A 20,191-nucleotide genomic window follows, 5' to 3' on the forward strand; every position below is an offset into this window, starting at 1 on the left:
TATATATATATATACACATATATATATATATGTGTATATGTGTGTGTATATATATATATATATATATATACATATATATATATATATATATGTGTATATGTGTGTATGTATGTATATATATATATATATACATGTATACATACATACACCGGTGTGTATATATATATATATATATATACACACATATACCGGTGTGTGTGTGTGTGTATATATGTATATATATATATATATATATATATATATATATATATATATATATATATATATATATATATATATATATAAATATATATATAAATTTAATCCTTTAATAAAACATTTTTTTTTATTGTAGAAAATATAAAAAAATTGATTTAAAGTTATTCATATTTTCCACTGATAGAATTTAGAGGGAGCAGCTGCTCATATTTGCCTAGAAAAGCAATAGTAATGCTAACTGGCATTAAGATTGCTGCAAAGATTGCGCCAACTGGCGTAATGTCACTCTTCCCCTCCCCTTTTGGGTTTTTGATAAAGGAGCAATTTGGTTGGCGACTCTTCATGATTCACACATGTGGACTGAATTATTATTATAGTACTTTTTTTTTTTTTATAGCGCCATTTATTCCATGGCGCTTTACATGTGAAAAGGGGACAAATATAAACAAATACAATAAACATGAGCAAAAAAACAAGGCACTTACAGGTACAGAAGGAGGGAGGACCCTGCCCGCGAGGGCTCCCAGTCTGCAGGGGATGGGTGAGGATGCACTAAGAGAGGGTAGAGCTGGTCGTGCGGTGGTTCAGTAGGTTGAGGATCACTGCAGGCTGTAGGTTTGTCGGAAGAGGTGGGTCTTCAGGTTCTTTTTGAATTGTCGCTGCATAGTGGAAACAGTGTGCAGGAGAGAGGCCGGTTTATTGGGGGGTTGCGCTGCCCAGCCGGAGCTAGTGAGCCCCTTATCCTTCTCGCTGCTCACAAGCTCCAGATGAACAGCGCCAATATCTACACCGCCACGACCCGTCAAGTCTCCTGTGCCTCTCTGCTCTCAAGCCCCAGTTGTGCAGAGCACAGAGCAGATATACACCGCCGTTGTCTTCAGCTACAAAGAGCTGTGCGCTGACCAAGTCCATCCTAGGAAATTGGTCCGATTACGCTAATCACACTCTGATTAGAGTGGAGAGAGGAAAAAAAAAGTTTCTCCACCATCTCCATTACTGTATGTCAGGCTGTGAAAATCAGAACCACACTCAGATGTCATCCAAGTGCAGCCCGATTGTTTTTCACGGACCCATAGATGTGAATGGGCGAGTACCGTCCGATTCACGGAGACAAAATGTGCCCGCTGCAATGTTTTTCTTCAGACCACTTGGTATACATTTGTGATTGAGGGTAATATATTTGCATGCAGATGCAGAGTAGCCCCCCAAAGTCAGTCACTGGTGGTCCCTTTGCACCCCAGTCCGACACTGTATACGACTACTGCCTATGATATAGGGTGGGAGTCCATCCCTTCTCTTTTATGCCCTTTGTGTGATATAGTTGCTATGTTTAAGTGTCGTAGAGCGAGAGATTATACAGAAGCTAATACACATAACCAGAAATATGGTGCACAAAGACCACAAAAAGAGTATAACACTAGAATTGAAATATTTATTAATAACGTATAAAAGTACACACCAATAAAATCAGGACGACTGGACACCATTTATTCAGGGACAGAATGTGTCCAACAAACACACTAATATGCCTATTTAAAACATTTTTTTTTTATTGTGCTGCAATACAACCTTCAGCATTAATATTTAGTAAAAGTTATATTAACACAGTGCAATATTTGTCTAGTAAATACCTACAAATCCATAGATTTAGCAGCAACCCATATTAATATAAAGTGCATAGTGCATGATTTACAGTCCAGGGTAGGCAGCACTGAATTAAGAAACTACAAAACCACACTCAATGCTAAAGGTAATGTAGTATAACTTACTAGTAAAGGAAGGCAAAAGTGCTTGGTGACACACCGTTCCCGCCGCCCCAACGCACGTTTCGTCAAGACTTCCTCAGGAGGCGCCTGGTGTGGTTTTGTAGTTTCTTAATTCAGTGCTGCCTATTGCTGCTGTTTACCCTGGACTGTAAATCATTCACTATGCACTTATTCGGGGGTTCATTTGCCTTAACGACAGTGGTTGTCTCCTTTAAATCTGAGACCGGCTTATAAATAACTGAATAGTTCATCCGGCTCAATCTATTTCGGATATTGATTAGTATTGATTTTCCCATCTAAAACCATCGTGCTTTACTCAGAGCATAGCCCTGCAGTGGGTACGGAAAATATTCAGACCCCTTTAAATTATTCACTCTTTGTTTCATTGCAGCCATTTGGCAAATTCCAAAAAGTTCATTTTCTCATTAATGTACACTCTGCACCTATCTTGACTGAAAAAAACAAAAATATAGTAATGTTTGTAAATTTATAAAAAAAAACGAAATATCACATGGTCATAAGTCTTCAGACCCTATGCTCAGACCCTCATATGTAAGTCACATGCCGTCCATTTCCTTGTGATCCTCCTTGAGATGGTTCTACTCCTTCATTGGAGTCCAGCTGTGTGTAATTAAACTGATAGGACTTGATTTGGAGCGGCGCACACCTGTCTATATAAAGGCCCCTTCACATTAAGCGACGCTGCAGCGATACCGACAACGATCCGGATCGCTGCAGCGTCGCTGTTTGGTCGCTGGAGAGCTGTCACACAGACCGCTCTCCAGCGACCAACGATGCCGGTAACCAGGGTAAACATCGGGTAACTAAGCGCAGGGCCGCGCTTAGTAACCCGATGTTTACCCTGGTTACCATCCTAAAAGTAAAAAAAACAAACAGTACATACTTACCTACCGCTGTCTGTCCTCGGCGCTCTGCTTCTCTGCACTCCTCCTGTACTGTCTGTGTGAGCACAGCGGCCGGAAAGCAGAGCGGTGACGTCACCGCTCTGCTTTCCGGCTGACCGACGCTCACAGCCAGTGCAGGAGGAGTGCAGAGAAGCAGAGCGCCGGGGACAGACAGTGGTAGGTAAGTATGTACTGTTTGTTTTTTTACTTTTACGCTGGTAACCAGGGTAAACATCGGGTTACTAAGCGCGGCCCTGCGCTTAGTTACCCGATGTTTACCCTGGTTACCAGTGAAGACATCGCTGGATCGGTGTCACACACGCCGATCCAGCGATGTCCACGGGAGATCCAGCGACGAAATAAAGTTCTGGACTTTCTTCAGCGACCAACGATCTCCCAGCAGGGGCCTGATCGTTGGTCGCTGTCACACAGAACGATTTTATTAACGATATCGTTGCTACGTCACAAAAAGCAACGATATCGTTAACAATATCGTTATGTGTGAAGGTACCTTACGATTTCACAGCTCACAGTGCATGTCAGATCAAATGAGAATCATGAGGCCAAAGGAACTGGCCAAGAAGCTCAGAGACAGAATTGTGGCAAGGCGCAGATCTGGCCAAGCACACATATACATTATAGTCTATGCTGCAGGTCACAAGTCCATTTTTTTTTGTGGACCTGGTGTTCACAAAAAAAAAAAAAATCATGGAAACGTCCATTTTTCAGGGGATCAAAATTATCCAGACAAGTGTATGGGTCTGTGGAAATCCAGTAGGGCGCACGGATGGCATCAATGTGATGTGTAACATGGCAATGGATAGGAGAAGCCCAAGTTTTGGTTCAGACGACCATAGTAGAAGAATTTGATGGCTTAACAACTACATCAGTGGCACACCTGGTGGTCTCAAGGTACTTGAATGCCACGTTGGCACATTTTCTTGTTGGCAAATTTGCTATTTAGGATATTAGGGAAACTCAAGGCACCACTCCAGCATTTTTCAGGGCTGGAGTGGTGTTTTAAACGTAAGCCCCCGGTCATATACTCATCCTCCGGCATCTTCTGCGTTTTTCGACAACTGCTCCTGTTCCATACCGCCATCTTGGGCCCATAACTTCTGACTGGCCAGAAGACAGAAGTTACGCCACGATAAGTCTATGACAACCACAACGAGGCCACTTGTATTGAAAAGCGACCTCCGTGCCACTCCATGAAACACTAGAGCGCGCCGGGGGGGGGGGGGGGGTCACTTTTCTCTGGAAACCAATGCGAGCGATGCTGGAAAATGATGAAGGCTGCGGCAGGTGAGCAAGAGACAGGGGGCAGGGGAATAACATTTAAAGCACCACTCCAGCGGTGCAATAACAAAAAAAAAAACACTGGAGTGGTGCTTAAATGATAACCCACATAGGAGTTGTAATGGTAGGACGCCTGAGTAACAGTCATAGTCAGCTTCTTTTGCATCCATCATTACCAGAAGACCAGTGGACTGCCCAAACTTGCTTAGTGTTGATGCCAACTCTTAGAATGGTTCATTAAAAGGGATAAGTAAAAAGTGTGTGATCCATGGGGGTTCTAAGGACTCGGAGTCCCTGGTCTCCTCTGTGAATGGAGAGGTAGTGCACATGCATGAGCACCACTCCATCCACTGTGTCACACATGCGCAGCACCACTCCCATAGAAGTGAATAGAATGGTGGTCACACATGCACAGGAACCCCCAACACATCATACCTTTACCCTGCGGATATGTGATAAAAGCTGGACATATTGTATACCGGCTTGTAGTGCCTGAGTATCCAGAGACCATAAGGTGGGCATCTTAGACCCCCACACATATCCACCAATAATAAAATGAGCCGCATAGCATTCCCACTGGGTTGCCCATATCCCCCTCTCCATTTTCAGAGTGGCACAAATCTAGGGAATCCTAGTTATTTTTATTTTTAGAATATGGATAATTCCATTTTTTACACCTTTATGACCACTAAGATCGCAATCATCACGAGGACGAGTTTTGTTATTTATTTATTTGGGATGCGGCCATCTGTCCCTTTTTTTTTTGTCACCAGATCGGTTTCGCTCCTCTGCCTGTGAACACGGATTACTGATGACCTAAAGGCAAATCTGTTGCTGGGGTTGGGATAAGATGGGCTGAATAACAAAGGATAAAAGTGTGTCACATCCTTGTCTGCTTCTCCAGGGCCGGCCGGCCACTGTGGATCCTCTCTATGAGATATTAGGGAGTGCGAATGTATCGGATCATCCAGGACACAACATTATTGTGGGTGTAGAAAAAATACTAAAACATTTACAAATTCCAACAATAGGGAATAAGACACGTGACGTGTTGAGGAGAGCAGCGGTGACCGGCAGCACGTGTCACATCCCATAGACGGAACAGATCTACTAAGTATCAGAGACACAGCAACCCAACAAGATCAGATCTGAGAGCAAAGACAGCGACGTCAACACTTGTCCGCCGCCCACATAGATCAGTGTATCATCAGAAAATCACCGACTAGGGGCTTACATGTTAAATGTACGTTTTAATTGTTTATATTTAGTTTATTATTTTATTTCAGTATCTATATAAAAAAATCTTGTAATTTTCACACTGCCCATTAGACCTAATATTAAACTCTTACTGTTCTTCGCATGGAAAAAAGCAGCAGTAAACGGAATCAGATCCAATGAGTATGAGTAGAAGAATAAACTGAGCTCTAATCTCGGCAAGTACAGGAGGAGGAGGTGAGCTGTGACATCACCTATTGTGAATGGTGGATCCTGTGTTATCTACTGTATATAGAGGTGTTATCAGTCATTGTACAGGAGGAGGAGGTGAGCTGTGACATCACCTATTGTGAATGGTGGATCCTGTGTTATCTACTGTATATAGAGGTGTTATCAGTCATTGTACAGGAGGAGGTGAGCTGTGACATCATATATTGTGAATGATGGATCCTGTGTTATCTACTGTATAAAGAAGTTATCAGTCATTGTACAAGAGGAGGAGGAGGTGAGCTGTGACATCATCTATTGTGAATGGTGGATCCTGTGTTATCTACTGTATATAGAGGTGTTATCAGTCATTGTACAGGAGGAGGAGGTGAGCTGTGACATCATCTATTGTGAATGGTGGATCCTGTGTTATCTACTGTATATAGAGGTGTTATCAGTCATTGTACAGGAGGAGGAGGTGAGCTGTGACATCACCTATTGTGAATGGTAGAGTTTGTGTTATCTACTGTTTATAGATTATTTCAAGATTATTGTACTTGTTTTATTATGTATACCCCTCCTCACATGTAAAGCGCCATGGAATAAATGGCGCTATAATAATAAATAATAATAATAATAATAATATAGAGGTGTTATCAAAAAGAACGTGAATGGACACCGGACCCGGGCAACGCAAATCAAATTACTCACCTTTATGAACGTTTTCACTTGATGATTTTCTTACTTTAGTGTGCAGATTTGATTTAAGATGTTTTTCGCTACATATGATATTGATGACCTAATATCAGATTGGTGAAGGTCTCACTGATCGGCTCTGAGAGCAGCCAGAGGTGAACATTGTATGGAGGGGTACGATTCAGCTCTGCACAATGGTAGTGCGTTGCCTTATAATTCCTACACTGAAGAATTAGAGCTGCACAGTTAACCACTGATGGGTGGGCATGCTTGGTGTCGGACCCCATCGTTCTGATATTGAAGACCTATCTCATAGATTGGTCATCAATATTATCTGCAGTGGAAAACCATTTTAATGCTATGTTCACACTAGGTAACATAGTAACATAGTTAGTAAGGCCGAAAAAAGACATTTGTCCATCCAGTTCAGCCTATATTCCATCATAATAAATCCCCAGATCTACGTCCTTCTACAGAACCTAATAATTGTATGATACAATATTGTTCTGCTCCAGGAAGACATCCAGGCCTCTCTTGAACCCCTCGACTGAGTTCGCCATCACCACCTCCTCAGGCAAGCAGTTCCAGATTCTCACTGCCCTAACAGTAAAGAATCCTCTTCTATGTTGGTGGAAAAACCTTTTCTCCTCCAGACGCAAAGAATGCCCCCTTGTGCCCGTCACCTTCCTTGGTATAAACAGATCCTCAGCGAGATATTTGTATTGTCCCCTTATATACTCATACATGGTTATTAGATCGCCCCTCAGTCGTCTTTTTTCTAGACTAAATAATCCTAATTTCGCTAATCTATCTGGGTATTGTAGTTCTCCCATCCCCTTTATTAATTTTGTTGCCCTCCTTTGTACTCTCTCTAGTTCCATGATATCCTTCCTGAGCACCGGTGCCCAAAACTGGACACAGTACTCCATGTGCGGTCTAACTAGCGATTTGTACAGAGGCAGTATAATGCTCTCATCATGTGTATCCAGACCTCTTTTAATGCACCCCATGATCCTGTTTGCCTTGGCAGCTGCTGCCTGGCACTGGCTGCTCCAGGTAAGTTTATCATTAACTAGGATCCCCAAGTCCTTCTCCCTGTCAGATTTACCCAGTGGTTTCCCATTCAGTGTGTAATGGTGATATTGATTCCTTCTTCCCATGTGTATAACCTTACATTTATCATTGTTAAACCTCATCTGCCACCTTTCAGCCCAAGTTTCCAACTTATCCAGATCCATCTGTAGCAGAATACTATCTTCTCTTGAATTAACTGCTTTACATAGTTTTGTATCATCTGCAAATATCGATATTTTACTGTGTAAACCTTCTACCAGATCATTAATGAATATGTTGAAGAGAACAGGTCCCAATACTGACCCCTGCGGTACCCCACTGGTCACAGCGACCCAGTTAGAGACTATACCATTTATAACCACCCTCTGCTTTCTATCACTAAGCCAGTTACTAACCCATTTACACACATTTTCCCCCAGACCAAGCATTCTCATTTTGTGTACCAACCTCTTGTGCGGCACGGTATCAAACGCTTTGGAAAAATCGAGATATACCACGTCCAATGACTCACCGTGGTCCAGCCTATAGCTTACCTCTTCATAAAAACTGATTAGATTGGTTTGACAGGAGCGATTTCTCATAAACCCATGCTGATATGGAGTTAAACAGTTATTCTCATTGAGATAATCCAGAATAACATCCCTCAGAAACCCTTCAAATATTTTACCAACAATAGAGGTTAGACTTACTGGCCTATAATTTCCAGGTTCACTTTTAGAGCCCTTTTTGAATATTGGCACCACATTTGCTATGCGCCAGTCCTGCGGAACAGACCCTGTCGCTATAGAGTCCCTAAAAATAAGAAATAATGGTTTATCTATTACATTACTTAGTTCTCTTAGTACTCGTGGGTGTATGCCATCCGGACCCGGAGATTTATCTATTTTAATCTTATTTAGCCGGTTTCGCACCTCTTCTTGGGTTAGATTGGTGACCCTTTGGCATGCTACATTTGTCTCTTGTGCATGCTAGTAAAGTTTAGTGTAAAAAAAAAAAATTTAATCAGGTTTTGGCACAAGAAACACTGCAAAACCTGATACCTGTGTATTATTAAGCTGATTTTCGGCGCTTTTTTTTTTTTCACCATCCATTACTTTCAATGGGTAAAAAACGCTGAAACAAGTGACATGCTCCATTGTGCAAAAGCAAAAAAAATACTGATGACTTAAAAAAGAAACAAGCTGTGTGCATGAGATTTCTAAAATCTCATAGTCTTTGCTGCAACTGTAAAACGCCGCTCAAAATTTGCATTAAAAATTACATAAAAAAAAAACACTGAACAAACGCCCAATCTGAAGTTAGCCTAAGGCTTTAATTTATTTGCAAATGTCTACAAGTTTTTACATCTCTCTATCCTCCCATTTCCATGTTGCTTTTATATTGTTGTATATCTCTTTTACATAAATCCACAACACGCCAATTATTTTTTGTGCATTTTTTTTTTTAGTGTGGATTTCACACATTGCAAAGTACAGGATAAAATTCACAGCAGATCAGCAACAGAATTTGCAAAATCTGCACGTACGTGGAGAAACTCTTCTATGTAGAGATGATTTTTTTATGACTTCATGGACCTCGTGTACTTTGGACTGTTGACAAAACTACAAGTCATGTTGGAAAACATTGGATATCTCATAGCAAAAAGGATCTTTCCATGTGAATGATTCTGGGTTGCATTCTTTGGTTTTAGCAAGCTTCTATGATATTTGGTCTATTCTCCGCCATGAGTAATGGTGATCTGCATTTTTTTTTTGTATTTTGGCCATATAAATACATCATCGTACCAATTCACACCATTTTAAATTGACAGAAGTCCCAGCGTGTTGCTATGGCAACTACAGTGATTTGCATCAACTAAGGAACTGGCATAAAACTCAGCGGAGAGGGAAATCGGCAAGCGGCGCACGCTATATAGAGTGTGGAGGACTACTTGTGCATGTTATTACCCGCATTTATGGATTCTAGCTTTTTTATGTATTAAATCTTATGTGTTTTTTAAAGTGCACCTAGTATAATATAAGAAGGCGACCTACGTGGGCGCTGCTTGGTCTTTGCACGTTGCTCACCTTGGAAATGTATATGGTCTCCTCATGGAACCATTTGCATGATGTCACATGTGGCTCGTTCTTCTTTTAATACATTCCAGTAGGGGACCGCGATGGGGCCCTTAGTCTCCTAAAATCAATTACAGATGATGTAGCAGTCACAGTGATGCTGCATGTCCCCGGTATTACATTGGAAGGTGACCCGTGCACAATCTGTTGGCACCGCACCCCTTGATGTGATGTACGATCAATGTGCAAGTCATCCCTATCATTCAGTATGGGGTCAGACGTTAGCCAAAGAAGTGTATTGTGCAAGTAATATACCGTGCGGTGCTATCGTAAGACCATACAGTGCTCAAATAACGCAGCCAAAGTTCACATGACTGTAAAAAAAAAAATATCCAATTTTCATGCTAAAAGCAATGACTATTTTCCATCTGTAATCTCATCCGTATAGCATTCATATTTATTGACTACTGCCAGGTATGACGGGGATATATTTGAGATGGACGGCGACGAACTGGAAGTTGTAAAGGACTTCAATCTACTGGGATCAATGATCGCTCAAGATGCAGCGACGACACCGAAAGTCAATAGGAGAAAAGCAATGGGCAAATCAACAATGGAGCCACTCGACAAGGTCTTCACATCGAGGAACATTTCACTGGCGAGAAAGACACAGCTCGGACATAGTCTGGTCTATTCTGAAGGAACATGTGGAACTGAAACCTGAACGACAAAGAAACCAGATAGAAGAAGGATTGACGCCTTAGAAATGTGGTGCTGGAGAAGGATGGTATCAATCAACCAAATCTATATTGGACCAAATCAAGCCAGACATGTCACTGGAATCAATAATCACCAAGCTATGACTTGCGTACATTGGACGCATCATTCGAGAAGAACAATCACTCGAGAAGGAGTTCATGGTCAGAAGAATAGAAGGAACAAGGCCAAGAGGTAGACCAGCAACCCAATGGCTTCATACTATGATGATATCGGTGGAGGAGACCCTGGTGGACCTTTCTAGGCTTGTACAAGATCGATCTTCCTACTGAGATTTCATCCATCAAGTTGTCATGACTCGAGAGTGAGCTGAATGCCGTTAAATAAGAATTTCACAAGATTAAATACAGTTTCCTACCTTTACCTACCTTTGCATGACATTGCCATCTCCATGTGCGGTTCCACCATTACTCCAAAGCAACATGCCCGCTGTCTTGGGGTCATACTTGATTCCGAGCTTTCATTCACCCCCCACATCCGATCACTGGCTCGCTCTTCTTATCTGCATCTCGAAAACATTTCTAGAATTCGCCCTTTTCTTACTTTTGTCTCTGCAAAAACTCTTACGGTTTCACTTATTCATTCTCGTCTGGACTATTGTAACTCTCTACTAATCGGCCTCCCTCTTACCAAACTCCCCCAGCTCCAATCTGTGCTGAATGCTGCAGCCCGGATCATATTCCTCACCAACCGTTACACCGATGCCTCTACCTTGTGCCAGTCATTACACTGGTTACCCATCCACTCCAGAATCCAGTACAAAACTACTACCCTCATCCATAAAGCACTCCATGGCTCAGCACCACCCTACATCTCCTCTCTGGTCTCAGTCTACCACCCTACCCGTGCCCTCTGCTCCGCTGATGACCTCAGGTTAGCATCCTCAATAATCAGAACTTCCCACTCCCATCTCCAAGACTTTTCACGTGCTGCGCCAATTCTTTGGAATGCACTTCCTAGGTTAATACGATTAATCCCCAATCCCCACAGTTTTAAGCGTGCCCTAAAAACTCATTTGTTCAGATTGGTCTACCGCCTCAACGCATTAACCTAACGATCCCTGTGTGGCCCATTCAAAAAAAAAAAAACATAATCAGGTTCCTCGCAACATATTCTCATACACTTTATGCCGTTATTAGCTCTCTGTGTCTGTACTGCTACATACTTAGGCAGTTAACTGGTTCATGCAGCTTTACATGAACACCTGAGCCTTACACTATGGCCGGTCCGAATAACTAAAGCAATTGTTACCATCCACCTCTCGTGTCTCCCTTTTTTCTCATAGTTTGTAGCTTGCGAGCAGGGCCCTCACTCCTCCTGGTATCTGTTTTGAACTGTGATTTTTGTTATCCTGTAATGTCTATTGTCTGTACAAGTCCCCTCTATAATTTGTAGAGCGCTGCGTAATATGTTGGCGCTATATAAGTAAAATTATTATTACTTCATAGTTAATAAGTTTAATGCATCTATAAAATGTGGATGCTATATGGCTGATGTGTATGGGACCCAATTTTTATGGCATACCCATAGACCGGAATAGGAGAGCCTCATCCTTCGTACGGAAGAGATTGGTGCGTGCTGCCAATTTATTTTCATACGGATGTTCGGTCATCTGGACAGCCCTATTAAATAATATTGGTTCAAGTGGTGTACATGTGAGTTTAGATTTGTTTGTTTTTTACTGAGAACACTCGGTCTGAAGGTAAGGTCAAATGAACGACCCTAAGACCTAATTCACATGTTCAGTTTTTTGGTGTTTTTCACAGATACCTCTTGTACTTATAATAGTGAATGAGGTCAATCACATGTCCGTGATTTCCTGTGGACCGAGTGGACTGTGCAAAATCACAGAGACATGTCTAATTTTGATCCGAGTGTCGAAATCAAAATCAGCAATGCAAGTCCATGAGTAATATCAATAAATCGGACAGAACTCGGATGTCATCTGAGTGTTGTCTGATTTTCAAAAACTGTTGGATAGGAAAAGAATAGAGAAACATTTTTTTTTTGTCACGTACTGTAAAAGCTGAAGAAACTCAGACCGAACTCTGGAGAAACTTGGACGAAACTCTGACCGAAATTACTGCTAAAATGGTAATTCAAAAGAAGACATTTGAATGAGGCATCCACATGATACGTCCTAGTATTGTCTTTTTTTCGTATTGCACATGGACTCACAGTTTCATTCATAAACACACACATCACTTGTAAAAAGAGGACCAAGTCTTCGGTCCAAGACTCCGAGCAAGTCCTGTTCTCATCTGATTTGCAGATTAGACTCGACCATTAAAGTCTATGGGGATCTGTGAAACACGGATGAAACGCAGTAGTCAGACATTGTGCTTCATAGTTCCATCTGAGTTTCATCTGTTTTTACTGATACATTGCTAAGAGTCAGTGGATAGGAAAAGTTCAGACAATTTATCTGCTTCAGGGAAAAAAAAGAAACATGAGCAGAACTTGGTGTAACTAGTTTAAAAAAAAAAATCTCTCCGTATCTATTAGATGGTAACTTTCACACCATGTGTGAATCTCGCCTTAAAAGGAACCTGTCATGTCCCAAAACGCTATTAACCTGTAGCTATGGGGCTAATCTGCAGGTTAATAGTGTTCTAAAGTTGTGTGGCCGCGCATTGAAAGCCTGGATAATGGGAAGAAATCAACTTTATTCCTCCCGGCAGCCTCCAGCTTTCAGTCACAGAGGCGCGGCTTCAGTCACCGCTCAGCACAAAGTGAGCGATGGCTATAAATGCACCTGACTGACTGACAGCCGGCTCTGTACTGATGCAATGCTTAGCCGGCTGTCAGTCAGTTCTGGGCACAGATACAGCCGCCGCTTACTGTATACTGACCAGTAACTGAAGCCGTGCCTCTACGACTGAAGGTCGGAGGATGCTGGGAGAAATAAAGTTTTTTCTTCCCAGATATAAGATTTTCAGTTAAGTGGCCGTACGGCTTTGGAACGATGTGAACCTGCAGATTGACCCACAGATTTGACGAGTTCCTTTTAAAGCTAATGCCTTTAAAGAACATAGTAATATTGTAGGTGGTATAAACCTTGATCAACTGACAGGTGCCCCTCAATGCTTACAAGTAGAATTTTAGTGGTTCATATAGTGAATGTATAAAACCTTCAATAGTAGATAAGGATGAGGGAGAGGAGGGGGATGCAGCAGCAGCAGCAATGTCTCTGTTCGGTCTATATTGTGACAGGGGAGAGAAGTACAAGTGAAAAGACTAAAGGACATACGGGCAGCAGGAAATCGTAGCAAAGTAGGAGCAAATATGCGGCCAGCAAGAGGCTGCTCACCCGGAATAGAGCAGGGGACAATGTTGAGCGTTGTATTCAAGTGTAAAATTAAAAATAAAACTAAAAAATCACATTATACTCACTTTAATACTTAATCCAATGAAGCCATTGTCCCCTGTAAACAAACAAAAATTAAAACCAACAATATCCCTCACCTGTCCAAAACTGAAAGAATCCATAGTGTCCCACACTGTAATCCTTCTGTACGACATTTGCTCATCAGCATAAGCGGTGGCAGGAGGCGACCGCTCACGCTAAAGAGCTGGGGAGAATGCGCCAAGACCGAGCCTCACGGTGAACTGCAGTGACCTCAGTGAGATTACCGCCAGAACTGTGAGAAAAAGTCTCACGGCGCAGCGCTGTGCTCATTGAGTTCACCGTGAGAATTTATTGGCAGCGCAGATGTGTGAAGGGGCCCTTATGCCATGCCTGATGAAAAGACCTAAGGAGTCTTGAGATTTTGCTTTGTAACATCACTTACTTAATTTTTCTTATCACAACTACAAGATTTGTGAAAATGAACCAAAAGAGAGGGGCGCTACTTGAGAAGAATGTCACAACAGGTATGCTGTGGGGGAAGAAGTGTTCAGCTTACCTCTGCTAGTTGTCCATGACAGATGTGCTGATGCTAGGCGGTGAATGACAGTGGTCCTGGCGCAGTGCACCGCCTTCTGCCGCTCCTAGGGTCCTGCACAGGAGCTGTGAAAGGCAGTAGAAATCCACAGGGCTCCACATTCTGAGTTAGGAACCACCCAGGTCAAATAAGAAAAGTTGATTTATTCAACACACGAGTTTCAAGGACGATCGTCCCTGATGAAGGGGACAAATCCTGTCCGAAACGCGTTGTGTGTTAAATAAATTGACTTTTCTCACCTGGCCTAGGAGGTTCCAGATTCAGAGCCTGGTGCCCTGAGGATTTCCACCACCCACCTTTCACTATAACTACAAGATTATTATTTTGTTTCTCCAACTGAGAACATTTTGTTTTTCAACTGGCTAACACTGTATCAAAACCTTTTTATTCTCCCCCCCCCCCCTGGTGTTACGTCTCTGGAAACAAATCCCTTGCCCAACCAGACAGGCATCCAAATACATATTTATGTAACATTACAATCTATTTATATATTTTTCCCCCCATACACATCGCCACCTTTGTCCAATAGACCGTGTCTCGTAGTGACATCTACTTTCTTTTCTGCCATCCAAACGCTTTTAAAATTCTGAAGCAGAAGAAGAAAAGAAACACTCAATAGATCTCCAAGACATCTCCCGTGCTGCGCCAATCCTCTGGAATGCTCTACCCCAAGATATTAGGACCATCCACAATTTGCATAGTTTTAGGCGCACATTTGTTCAGAGCGGCCTATCACGTTCACTAATCAAACTCATTTTATGTTGTGTGTGTGTGTAGCCCATTCACTATCCCCATCTATCCCCCACCCCCTGAAGATGGCTGGACCCTCATTGTAAATACATCATTGTAAATACACACCTGTGCTTTGTATCTCCCCCACCTCATTGTAGATTGTAAGCTCTCACGAGCAGGGGCGGCTTATTTCGCTTTAATTATTGTTTTGTTAATGTTGTTACTTATGACTGTTGTGTTTGAAACTAAAGCGCTGCGGAATATGTTGGCGCTATATAAAGATTATTATTATGAACATATGACCAAAGACTTTTTTGTTTACAATATATATTTTTATATCTATAAGCCTATGTTCCCACGATGAGCTTTTGATGTTACATATTTTCGGAACCATTTCTGCACCTACTATGTAGCATTTTTTTTTCCCTTAAAATAGGCAGGGTAAAAAAAACTCACCAAAAGTATTTCAAGCCGGTTTTGAGCAATTTTTTTTTTTTCTTTAAAGTAGCCCTTTAAAACTTTGGAGCCTTCCTATGGGGCTGCACTATTGCACTCACTATACCGCTGGTGCACAAGCCCCTTGCTGTACATTACCCTGGCAATTAGATTCTGCCATAAAGTGGGGTTCTCTCTCTGATTATGGGGGTTGCACTTGGAATATTTCCTTGCAAATCAGATTATGGTGACCAACCAGGGATCCCTACAGAATTAGGATTCTGCAGACCACTGTCAGTGACAGTAAAGTCCCATTTCCTCTGCACTACTCCCCCCATCCTCTCCAATGTATACACAATGAGAAAGCAGAGGAATAACCTCTCTCTCTTGTCTTTTGTTGTCCTCCCAGCCTATGACTGCTCCAGCTCCCTCCCAGCCTCTTCCTCCTCCTCCCCCTCTCTCTCTCCTGTATTCATGAGAGTCAGAGAGAGAGAGGAGTAGCCCTAGAGAGCAAGTAGCAAGGAGGAGGAGGAGGGGGGAAGGGTGCAGGACAGGCCACCTCCTGGGCCTCTTTGTGGGAGACATAGGAGTGGGGGGGATGTTAATGTGGGAGTGAGTGAGAGCAAGCAAGCACACTGCAAGCTCCTGCACTGAAGACTTCTGCAACAACCCATCAGAGGGCCCACAAGCCAGGAGCAGCCATTGTTGCATTGCAAACAAAGAGGGGGGGAAAAGAAGAAGAAAAAAAAAAAAAAAGAAGCAGGCCACCTTCCTCCTCCACCACCTTTCAGCCTTCCTGTTCCCCTCTGGCTGCCATTATCACCAGCTCCAGCTAGGCCTCCAGCTCCTGCCTGCAGTTTCTACATGACATTTCCCATTGGCCTGGACTCTCATACAGTCATGTTTTAGCTCCTTTTGGATTTTCGTTTTTTTTTTTTTTTTTTTTTTTTATTCTTCAGTTTCATTTCTTCAGGTAAGATTCCCTTGTGGGTTAAAACTTGCTTTGTTTTTCTATTTTAATATCTGTGTTTTTATTTTTTACTCTTTGCATGGGTGATAGGGCTGCTTGGAAGGGAATGTCTTGTTCCAGGCCTCTCTTACAATGAAGGAGGTGTTATCATTTTTATTTAAAGTTGCAGTGTTCAGAAAAAAAAAAAAGTGGCATTGAAAGTCAAGTTGACCCCTCAAAATGTCTAATCTCCCCCCCATATTGTCGCTGATCCAGCCCATTTTGCTGTTACTTCTGTGTTTACAAATATTACACAGTGTTTATAAATAAGATACATTGTTGCAATCCATTCACTGATCTGATACTGTTGCATATGGTTGGTATTGACCTGCTTTATAGACCTTTTTTTAGGTTATTTGCTACATATTGTGCATTTCCAGAGTTCTCTCCTCCTTTTTAGGTTTGTAATGAATCCATTTATTTATTACTTGAACTCCCAGGTCACCTTCTGTTGGTCAATTCATTAACCTTTTCAGAGAAAATGTGGGTCAATGCGACTGCAATCTTTCTTCCCAATTTATAAAGTTGTGCCCCCTCCACCTTTCCCTTTCCTATTCCATAGGTGTTTCTTGTATTTTGTATACCCATTCATTGTTATACAGTGGCACAGACACTTCCATGTGTATTGTAACTCATGCATATTGTCTCCCAGGCACGGAGGGGGTTAATGAGAAAGCTGGAGGAAGCTGATGAGAGTAACTCCCCCCTTTTTTTTTTTTTTTTTAAATTCCCATCCCCCCTCTTTACTGTTACTTTACAGCTTTGATAATCTCTGCCTACTAAAATAAATGATTGCTTCAAAGAAAATAAACAGTGGCATCCTGCGTGAAAAATGTGGATAAAATATGAAGAAAATAGCTATATATCGTAATTAAAAGGGAAAAAAAACAACCTGTGTGTTTTCTGGCTGGAGATACATATGTATATTATGTCTATAAAAATGCTATAAAAATGTATAATAATAATAATAATAATATATTTGGGGGTTTTATAGTCTATTCCCTTTTAAACATATTCTAAACCAAATATCAGAAATTAATTGATTTGTTATGGTTCCCCAAATAAATGTTTGTGTTTTGTTTTGCAAAATTTTAATAATTTTGTAGTTTTTCTTGTATTATTTCATTGTAAATATATATATATATATATATATATATATATATTTTGCTTTGTTTCTGTGATACTTGTCTTTAAAAGTTGACGTGGAGACCTACTATAGCGAGCCTTACGCCAAGGTGAACACATAAGGCCTCGTTCAGATGACTGTATGTTAGTGTTTAAGTTTACAATAAAAGAATGATATATTTCTTGGTACCAGCCAGTAGATAGAAAAGTATTTAGAATCGAGGACCACTGAGGACTCTCAATTCTAAATATTTTTGTGTTTACTGTAGGCTGTTATAGTGGCTCTGTCTCCAGATATCACTATGCAAACGGAATAAGGTCAGATCTTAGACCTGATGAGGCTGATGTACTTACTTTTAAAACCCACGTCTGAATGGCTGCATAAGGTTACGGTCACCTGTTCAGTATTTGGTCAGTGGGTGAAAAATGCAAACTCGATGACGTGTTTCAATCATTCTACTTTTTCCTCTCATTGTTCCACTCCTGGTTTTGGCTTACATACACTGATGTAAAATACTGACCAAATACTGCTAGTGTGACCAGAGCCTGATACTAAACTGAACAGTCTTCTTGACTCATAACATTTTCTTTAATGTAAAGGTGTATACTTTTAAAAAGTGTTTAAACAACCGTTTTGTCATTTTTGTACACCAGCCTTGCAAGGTTAATATCCTTACAGGGGATTTCACCCCTTTTGGACGTATATAACTTATTCATATGGGTATACTTGTGATAGAAATGTTAAACTAGTTCTACCTGTATGCCTCATATCTGCGGTCTTGTTGAGAAATTGTATTTTATTTCTGTATGCTAATGATTTCTTCCAAGGCTTCGGGGCGTGCAGTGCCTGGAAGAAATCTCTGCCTCCTGAATTAATTATCACCCCCCCCCCCCCCCCATGGGTGTCACAGTGCCCTGTGACCTGTAATAGTGGCCCCGGAAACCTGCGCCCTTATACTTTCTTACCTTTTCCGCCTTTCTAAGGGCATCGGGTTCCGAGTTCTGCGCGGCGGTAAGGTGCTCTCCCCACTTCCTTCCCCCTTGCCTAGTTAAGGACCGTTTCTGAGGCCCCTGTCACCCATCTATATGCATGGTGGGGAGAGCGCCTTATCGCCAGGCACGGACGTAGCGGCGACTCGCCGGCACCTGCGCAGAGGAACGCTGCAGCCGATCTCCATAGAAGGGCAGAATAGGTAAGTATAATCTCGTTATTGCAGGCGCGGTATTCCTGGACCGCCATTACACGTCATAGGGCACGGTGACGCTGATGGGAAGGAGGCGGTGGTATGATAGTGAAGACAGAAGGCAGAGATTTCTTCCAGGCACCGCACACCCTGGAGCCTGGAAGAAATAATTAGCATACAGAAATAAAATACGATTTCTCAACAACAAGACCATAAATGAGGCATACAGGTAGAACCAGTGTAACATTTCATTACCTGTATGCCCATATTAATGGGTTATATACGTCCCAGGGAGTGATTGATTCACTTTAAAGGGGTTGTCCGGCATTAGGCTAAGGCCGGGATCACACATGCGAGAAACACGTCCGTGTCTCGCATGTGAAATCCAAGCTCTGGCGCCGGCACTCCGGAGCGGAGCGTGCGGCTCCATGTGTTCCTATGCGGCCGCACGCTCCGCTCCACAGTGCCGGCGCCAGAGCTTGTATTTCACATGCGAGACACGGACGTTTTTCTCGCATGTGTGATCCCGGCCTAGAGGTCTGCAGTCACTCTATGGCTTCTCCGGCGCTGGGAGTATGACCGCAAGTATGTGATTTGCATACATGCGGTCACATGCCGACTAGCATGATGAGGGAGGTCAGACACGTTTAGTCGGAATGTGACTGGAAGTGTGCAGATCGCTTACTTGCTGTCCCGTGACTGCCTGACGCCGACATCGGGGAATCCTCACAGCGAGCAGCACATATTGACTACATACTTGTACCCCAAGGTGGGACAACCCCTTTTAAACAGTTTGTAAAGTTACAGATCTCCATTAACAAATCCAATAGTAACACAAACCATGACATGGGGCCATATTATGTGACAGGTTATTGTACAAATGGCGCTATAATGATATTACATCCATCTGATTTAAGGCCTTAGGATAAGGTTCGCTCCATTAGGTTTCCACGTAAATTTTGCAGACCCTAATATAGGAAAAAGATCTATTTAATTATGGATGCCGTTTATAGCGTGAAGGTTGACAAGCGATCATTTTAAAACTCGCATTTGGATGAAAATGTTGTATATGAAGTTGCAAAGTTTCTGGTGCATATTGCAGATGTTAGCATAAGCCTCCATCGACCTGAAGGAGACTGAGGGAGCGGCTTTTTGGCATCTGTCAGTTTTGTCTGCACTGGAAAACCTAAACTGTGGTCTTGATTCACCAAAGCTGTTACTATAGAATTCTGGCGTAAAAAGCTTTAAAAAGTTTCGAAATTTTGGCTGTGCTAACATGTTTCGATTTCTCGCACAATTTTCACTCAGAGCCAACAAAGTGGGCAAAGCTGGGGCGAGACGGAGGAGTGGCGAACCCCGCTGATCAAATTATTTACACCACAAATCTTACTCCAGTCCGTGAACTGGAGTAAGGTTTTTGGCGAGGAGCATGCCATTCTTCAGATGCTCCGGATTCATTAAGAAGGATTTTAATGAATCGGGAGCATCTAATTCCAGCATGCCTCCTCAAGATTGGCGTGAATGGGTGCCTTCATCTTTACGTTGTGGTTTTTGGCTAACGTATGCCATAT

General features: G+C 42.2%; 1 protein-coding gene across 5 annotated transcripts in view; it reads left to right on the top strand.

Moving 5' to 3' along the window:
* LDB1 (LIM domain binding 1) overlaps positions 1–20,191 on the top strand; it is a 177,630-nt gene that overhangs the window by 110,005 nt on the left and 47,434 nt on the right. The window contains exon 1 of one of the 5 annotated variants that reach the window (XM_069754054.1): positions 15,787–16,275. The exons of the other annotated variants lie outside the window; for them this stretch is intronic. The gene's annotated coding sequence lies outside the window, so the exon portion shown is untranslated. Of the gene's footprint in view, positions 1–15,786; positions 16,276–20,191 lie in introns of those variants that run through there. 5 annotated transcript variants of the gene reach the window in all.

Source organism: Ranitomeya imitator, chromosome 2, assembly GCF_032444005.1.
Source record: "Ranitomeya imitator isolate aRanImi1 chromosome 2, aRanImi1.pri, whole genome shotgun sequence".
NCBI lineage: Eukaryota > Metazoa > Chordata > Amphibia > Anura > Dendrobatidae > Ranitomeya > Ranitomeya imitator.